Source organism: Ptychodera flava, chromosome 13 (assembly GCF_041260155.1).
Source record: "Ptychodera flava strain L36383 chromosome 13, AS_Pfla_20210202, whole genome shotgun sequence".
Taxonomy (NCBI): domain Eukaryota; kingdom Metazoa; phylum Hemichordata; class Enteropneusta; family Ptychoderidae; genus Ptychodera; species Ptychodera flava.
Genome location: NC_091940.1, coordinates 39,700,594 through 39,708,947, shown reverse-complemented (window position 1 = coordinate 39,708,947; position 8,354 = coordinate 39,700,594). Strand labels below are relative to the sequence as shown.

The 8,354-nt window shown below is 38.7% G+C and overlaps 1 long non-coding RNA gene across 1 annotated transcript; it reads left to right on the top strand.

Moving 5' to 3' along the window:
- Positions 1–1,538: 1,538 nt before the first annotated feature.
- LOC139148783 (uncharacterized) lies at positions 1,539–3,064 on the top strand. The gene is made up of 2 exons (XR_011556012.1): positions 1,539–1,902; positions 2,833–3,064. It is a non-coding gene; the product is annotated as an uncharacterized lncRNA (long non-coding RNA).
- Positions 3,065–8,354: the final 5,290 nt, after the last annotated feature.

Sequence of the window (8,354 nt, the reverse complement as noted above, 5' to 3'; positions counted from 1 at the left end):
TCATCACTAGCTATGCATGTGAAATCAGACTCAGCCATGTGAAGTAACCATTCATTACCAGTCCTACTGAATTCATGACAGAAGGAAGATTGTCAATGGATTGAATGGTAGCTTACACATGTGGTAGTAAAAATTTAGACATGCATTAATAAACTGCAAGGACTGACTTGTTGTCAATTCTCATGTCAATCTCATTCCCTATTGTCTATTTAATTTAAATAAATTAGGCGGCACCCATGTGTAGCGTTGTTTTTACTTGGGTTAAGTTTTTCAGGTGAAATTACTCATGTTTGCACTATAGAAATACTAAATGGGTCACATGCACCGGTTACCAGTTAAATTGTTCTCAGACTTTAATATTTCGTCGATACAGAAGCAGTGGTTTGCAGTTTAAAGTGGCAGCTGGTATATAGCTGTAAGTTATTTATTTTGTTCATTTTGTGTTGTGTATTAACTTCTCTTACTTTATTATTCAAAATTTAAGTTGAATTAGCTCGTTCATATTATCAATACAACCAACATACACTTTGGGTGCATGTTATTATAAAGTTCACTGTTATTGTTTTCAATTGAAGTTTAGTCCAGACTAAAATGTGATTACAAACAATATAACAATGCTGACTGTACATAATACAGGTTCTGAACACTGGACATTTGAACATGCTTTAGAAAATAGAATAACATAAGCAATACTGGCTAACATGATTTTGAAAAGAGAGAAAAAACTGTAGTCAATATAAGAACAAAATTTCTGCCAAAATTATGAAGTTACAGACTATCCCTTGAATATGGTTAGAATTGGTTTAATTCATCTCCATTAAAAAAAAGGAGACCAGGGATTTTCAGTATAAACCAATGAATATGACAAGAGGGAAGTCACTGCAAACATCTACGAGCAGCCTCTAAATAAAATCAGCACAGATCAATTTAAACATCGTTTATTTTTATTTTCAAAATGTGAAATAATTAACACATGTTCACCGCTAAATATCCAATATGATCGGAACCTGCATTCTATTGAAAGGTACTCACATTTTCAGACGTAATATGGTTGGATCAGTCATTAAATATTTCTCATACGGTCCACGTTTTCGCGTATGTCCGTGAGCAACTGGCTATGCAGTCATGTATTGTACGTCATATCATGCCACAATGGCACAACGACAAACACACTTGCGATGGTTCTGCATCTGCCATTGTAAAACTTTCGCGACTACAACTTACATAAACTTAATGGAGACGCAGTACGGGTACTGTTTATTCCCAACCGTACAAAAATCGAGCCGGATGGACTAACGGTTCTGACGATACACGGTACGATGTCGTGACTTGGAGGGACCATGGTTTCCAAACGCAAAACGGAGTGGCCGGGATGCAAGAGGGTACTACCTAAAGGGTCCCGTAAATGAGTATGCTGGAATTTAACAAGGCAGATCAGTATTGCAACGGTGTTCACTTAGTGTGTCTGACTTCCGTATTTTAACTGATCTCTTCATATTAAGTAACTTTTTGTTTATTATAAATATCTAAAAGAACAGTTTACGCGTACACGAAATGTCAAAATTTTGCGACGATCACGACCCTTGACCTTTTGACTTATCGGATATCACATTGCATCTCTCAAATGAGACTGCGCAGAGTTTTTTGAAGTAACGGCTAACAGTTCAGAGCTCCGAAGTTCAACTGAATCTTACGAATTATGGCTGATTTCTCGGTCATTTCTACCCCCAGCGACGATACATTTTTAGTCAAAACAGCGAGTGAGTTATGTCTAAGGGTAATGTTTCAGTAGGCATGAAGGTAAAGTGTATTTCCCCCGCGACAGTGTTGGACCGTGGTTGGATGCAGTGACCCAAGACAGCAAGAGCAAGTCGCCGTTGACGATAATTTTCCATTCATCCGGTAAGTATTTGAAATGCATATTTATAAAATACTCTTATAAAGCTCAGGAGGTAGAAATTTTGATTCCGAATACCTTTTACCTCGAGGAGGTAACACCAACACGTAGCGCCACGAATTGAATACATTGTTATAGTATGTGTGACTTCAGACTATGGACAAAATGGTGGTGCATTGACTTCACTGTGCACTATGTGCTGTGCACTTGCTGGCGATCGTGAAGATGTGAGCCTCACCCATACTCGAAGTCAATCAGATAATGAGTTGTGCCTGTTTTTATTCACATTGCAAAATTGGCTCAATAAGCATTTTCAGATGAATTTCTCGCTCGCTTTCAATTTTCCGGGGTATGCAAAAAATTAGGTGAAATGAAAATATTAAAAAAAAACTAGATTGTAGGATGAACATGGCTTGTAAACTTATGATTGTTTGTACCACTATGGCACTAAGTCTTACTTGCAATTTTCTACTTCTTTTATACATGGTTACTGTTAAAATGTATTTTTAATATGATATTGCCAGGTATGAAGCCTTTTATTGAAAGACAAAAAATATTCAGAAATTTGATGCGTCTTCATTTTCAAAGGACAGCAGCTATAATTTTTAATGAGTTCAATAACTTGTTTGCTACATGTATTACAGACAGTACATAACATACTTTCTTGTATTGATTCAAATTAGGATGTAATGATGTGACGAGTCTGTAATGAGTACATAAATTAATCAGACCAGTACATGTAGCTGTGGCAACTAGTCAAGTCAATACAACGTAAACGTATTTCTAGATATGTTACACTAGATATGTTACCCACATGTATAAATTCTTCTATGTGTTTACGTAACAAATCACACTCATGTTCTAAAACTATATTGTAAATTTGTTGTCTTAGTAAATGTTGCTAAGTTCATTCTCTTCTTTCTCTTTCATTTCAGTGTGCATATCAGCCAAGGCCCAAGAGAAATTCGGCAAATATAATCATGACTTACCTAAAGAAGTCTTCGATGTCAAATTTCAAAACAAAATAGGACATGAAAGACGAGACCTATTGGCCAGAGCTAAATGAACTCTTTTAAAGACTTATCTTGGACTAAATCACTTTTCACTTTGTCTGTGGAATTTGTTGAAGCCAAAAATTTATTAAATTTGTCATCAGACTTACAGGTATATTTTGTGCTTTTTATTTTGAATGTTTGGAAAGGTGAGTCTGCTTGTGTTTGCTGTGTTCAGGTGAGTCTGAGTTGCTTTTAACTCTGTTTGGCCTGGCTTAGTTTTAGGCCAAATATAGTTAAATTACATCTCCAACAATTATTTCACATTCACTAAAAGGTCCTGTGTAAAAGTACTTAATTTCACTGGAATTAGTTTTAACTTATTTCTTTTTTGCTTACACCTTCCAAAGATGCAAATGAACTGTGTTAACCAAAATAATCACACAGCAACATAAGTAAAATTAAAATCCAGTGTCAAATTAGTACTTTTCATGGTGCTCTTTTTCTGTCAGAATGATCCTGTCATTCTTATGTGCATTCAAAATAACCATTCAAAATGACCATTCGTTCACATACATGTGAATGGTTCAAAATGACCATTCGTTTTTCAAAATAACCATTCATTCACATGTTATAACCCTTCGTCCACATGTTATAACCATTCGTTCACATGTATGTGAGTGGCTAGCTCATTTAAATATTTCGGCCTATACACATGCTTCTGAAATGACTGTGGACTGGCTAACTGCCTATTCCCTATGCACATACATTTAGCCATGCCAATTAGCCATGTGAATGCTAATTTCACATGCTACTGACAGGCATTCCTGTTCTATAAGGGTGCTAGACTTGAAAGCTCCCTTTTGTCACATGGCGATTTTTTTGGACACTTCGCCTTTGTGTGACCGCTCTCATATGGCAGTTGTGGCACAGTTTCAACGTTGTATCCTTGAAAACATCAGGAATAAACAATTTTTCCTTGGCATGGTATTTCTCGCTAAACTGCTCTTGCTTTTTCTTCTACCTGAAGTCTTTTCCGTCGAAGGTCAAGATAGATTGGACTTTGATACACCCTTGGACGTTTGTTTTCACGCTGACTCAGGTCAACTGTAACAGTGCTGTATGTCATGGTATGTCTCGTCGGTTTGACACTGCTTACATCTTCAGTCAAAGACTCTGCGGTAGAATTATTTTGTCTTGCCAGTCTTACCTCGGGTGATGTTCCCTCTTCAACCCCTACATTGATGGTGGGGACGTTACCATGTCGAGAACATGAACAATGACGCAGAAAATGATGGAAGCTCTGATTACACAAATCGACAAAGGTACCTTCGATATCCTTGTAGCTGATGCGCAGTACAGAAAGTCGGGTTAGATACGGTACCTCCTGCTGGATAAACTTGGTGAAACCAATATAGTCCATTTCATGCAAATCCTTGTACCGAATCTCTGTTACTGTATATCGTTCCTTGGTGTAATAATCATAGTGAATCTTCACATCTACAAGCTCAAATGGTGAAGAGCTCGACACTTTTGATAGCGCCATTGCCAAGCATCAGAAGGGAGTACTGATATTTTCCCCGCCTCGGCCCAGTGCGTAATTTGCCAAACTTGCAACATTGGCCATTCCAATTTACTTTGTATACCGGTGGGGTTGCGTCTAATACATGAACTAGTCAATACAAATGATGCTTTGGCAAGTTTGTTCCATTTTCAGATTTCTAAATATTGTAAAAGTCTGGTGGATCACTACTCCAAGGAATATCGTGTAATCTCAGAACTCTGTTGGTTTGGGCTTCCATCCCTTTTTTCATAATAATCCGTTCAAGATAAACTCACCCGCCAAATCCCATGAGACATGCAACGTCCTTCGTTGAAAACCAAACATCAATTCCAAAATAAAGTTGACAGTCCATCGGTAAACATGGAAGCCACAAGAATGAACAGAGCAGGTAGAGAGTGGGAAATTGGGAAAGCCCTTAGTAAAGATCTGAGAAGACTGATAATTTTAGAAAGTGGGGCGAATGAAGAAAACAGAAATATTCCTCGTGGCCTAATATCAAATATTGCTCGAAAGTTTCGTGTTTCGCCCTCTTCAGTAACAAGTGTATGGATTAGGTACTGCGAAAGTTTGTCCACCGACAGGACAAAGGGAGCCGTCGGTCGGCGACGAAAACTTACCGCCGATGAAGAAATATACATTGAGTATTTGAAGCGAGAAACACCGTCAATTTCCCACGAAGAAATTCAGCAGAAACTGACTGAATTTTCGCAAGCAGAGGTTTCATTATCAACTATCTGTCGGACAGTCAGAAATCGTTTATCGAAACGTAAATGGACTTGGAAGAAGATGACAAGAGTTGCTACAGAGCGTCTCACTGAACGAAATATAGTGTACACCCAAATGTACATTAGTGCTCTGCACCAAGTCGACGCGTTTCGCGTCAAATTTATGGACGAAAGCGGCTTCAGCTTCCCAAGCGTGAGCAACAGGAATTACGGGCATGCCCCCGGTGGAAGCCCTGCAGTTCAAGTTCAGCGGTATGCGAAAGAGCCTAATTGTACTCTAAATTTGCTTGTTAGCGCACACGGCATATGCCATGCCAATGTTGTCCATGGCCCATCAAATACTGATACGTATTTACAATTTTTCAACGAAGCAGCAAACACGGTCATGGAAGATGGGTCTCCAGGGTTGTTTGCAGGTGATATTGTTGTGGTTGACAATTGCCCTGTGCATCATAATAACGGCGGTCGGATCCTATCTGAATTTTTAGACAATATGGGAGTAGTTTACACCAACTTATTCTCCGGATTTTAATGCGGCAGAACATGTATTTGAACATCTCAAGATTATTTTTAAGCAGCCTCTAAACAGAAGACTTGCGGAGGAAAACAAAGCTTATGCGATCTTGAGAGCTACCGATGCTGTTACTGCTGCTCAGTGTTATGGATTTTACAGGCAACTTGGCTATCTCAACACTTGAAAATTTAACCATATGCATTGATATGATGCTGTCTGTTGAGGACGACAGAGTGCCTTTGGTTTTCAGTCTTCATATAACCAAAATGCCAATTTTGTAATTCAAGAATCTAAAAAACGTATATCTGAGTTTCAATATTGACTGAATCATGAACGTTTTCAAGTATATTGTGATTTTCTGTTTAGAGTATCTTTAAAACATGTTACAGATCTGTGAATACGTGAAACATGATTTTGCTTGAGTATCAGTCTTGTATTGCACTTAGTGTACATTTCCTGTTTATGAAACTGCATAGAACGCTATGGAAGTTTTTCGGTACAGTGTGTACAACGTTGATGTTCACGTCACAGAACGTGTTCCGTAAATGAGAACAGTAAACGTCGTATTTGGATTAAAGTTTTGAAAATCTAACAAAGGGAAGGTTTTTACAATGAATGCAGTCGACTGGCATTATTTTTATCACCTGAGACGTTTTACTTATCACCTAGGCAAGTTAAAATCCAAGCTATTTTGAAATCCACGTGGACTTCAAAAGGTCTTGAAATTTCAACTTGCTTAGGTTATAAGAAAAACGTTTTAGGCGATGAAAATAACGCCAACTGTATTCATTACATTCCCTCTCCCATGATAGATTTCGTAAAACTTGAACACTACACGTCGTTCACTGTTCTCACTAACAGAAGACCATTACTGAGCAGTGTCAGCATTCAACAACGTGATGAATATCCTGACCCAAATGTTTCCCGCGCGGAGTTTTCACTGTACTATGTAATGGCCGTGGTACAGCAACCAGGAGTGCTAACACCAGTAATCAATCATTGCATATTCGTATGTAAATATCCAACACTACCCCCTAAACGATTTCATTGTTTTAGATTAATGTTAGCGATCGTTTTCTAGTTTTCAAAAGCGTTAATTTTAAAGACAAACTTTAAGCTCATTTTCTCTACTCGCCCAATGAAACATGAAAATTAGTGTAGTTTGTTCACCGTTCCGCATTCTTCATCACGTCAACTCAGTATTGCGAGATTTTCAGATAATTGTATGTGCATGTGTATAGGGATTAGTATATTGCCACGTCAGGTTCTATAACGAAATAACTCTTCAGTGTCTAAATATGAAATAAACGTGACATGTTTTGTTGTAAACGTCAGTGAAGTGTGGGTAAGGTTTTCAGTGACGCTCTGCAACTTCCACAGACTCTTGACTGGCGTGGCAGAGTGAACGTCAGAAGTGGGTAAATTGTTACAAAATCTATCGAAAGAGAGTGTTTGAAATGAATGCAGTTGGCGTTTATCGCCCGAAACGTTTTTCTTATCACCCAGGCACGTTGTAATTCCAACTATTTTGAAATCCACTATAAGTGACGGTCAAACTTTTGGGTGGTGCGTGTGACCGGCGGCACTTACACAAACTGGGTTGACAAGTAGATAATTTAGGTTTTTGTTCAGTGTTGTTACCATTTGTCCATGGTGAAAACATTGACGGAAAACCAGAGAAAACAGTCCCGCTCCGAGAACAGCCCCGAGACCCCCGAGACGGGGACGGCCACACGCCAAAAACGGCCTCACAATGAAGTTGGCACCGCAACTACGAAATGAAAGCCTCCCTTCCGACCCTTGAAAACTTAGATTTGTATCCATACATTCATCTTAATAATTATATTTTATGTGGGTGGCACAGCGCGGAGAGACGCTAGATCAAGTAAACCAAAGCGAGCTTTGTGTCTCCGCACCCGAGCCCTGTCGCCAGGGATCGCTGTCAAAACTAAGCTACACGTGTATTTTGCGTAATCTCGATTGATTACTTTCTTGTCATCGAACACAGAATATAGTTTGTGCAGCTTCGGCTTCGCTTTTTGCTATTACTGTTTTATTGAAATTCGTTTGCCGGGTACAAGCAGGCTTTGTCATCGCGACGATTCACGTGCTGCCGCGGGGCCGTTTTCTCGGACGTGGCATGGGGCTGTTCTCACTTGTTAGGCCAAAGTAATTAAATTCTTTGTTTTGCGTCCACTCAAAATGGGAAAAGGTACGTGTCTAAGTGGCTGAAAAACACACACAAGAAAATTAACACAATGTAATTTGATTGCAGCAAATAAAAATTGTAACAAAATTTTAGTTCAGAAAAGCTAAGCGGTTATGTCCTAAAATTTCCTATTCAAATACACTGTGTGTGTTTTTCATGAAAACCTTAAAAACCTACGCGGGTGGGGACGCAAAACAAAGAATTTAATTACTTTGGCCTTACCTTATGACGCATATCAATAGCAGGCACTTAGGTTTTGGTCAAGGTACTTAGCAATTTATTCGAAGTTTGACCCCAGAACTTTAAAACCAATAACTTCAGGGATAAAAACAGCAATACCGCCACCGCTACCACCAACAATAAATCATCATCAACAACATTAACAAAACGGGTAGATATAAAAAGCCAAAAAATGTTGTTTGGATGCCGAAGATGGCTCTTGCCATATAAATC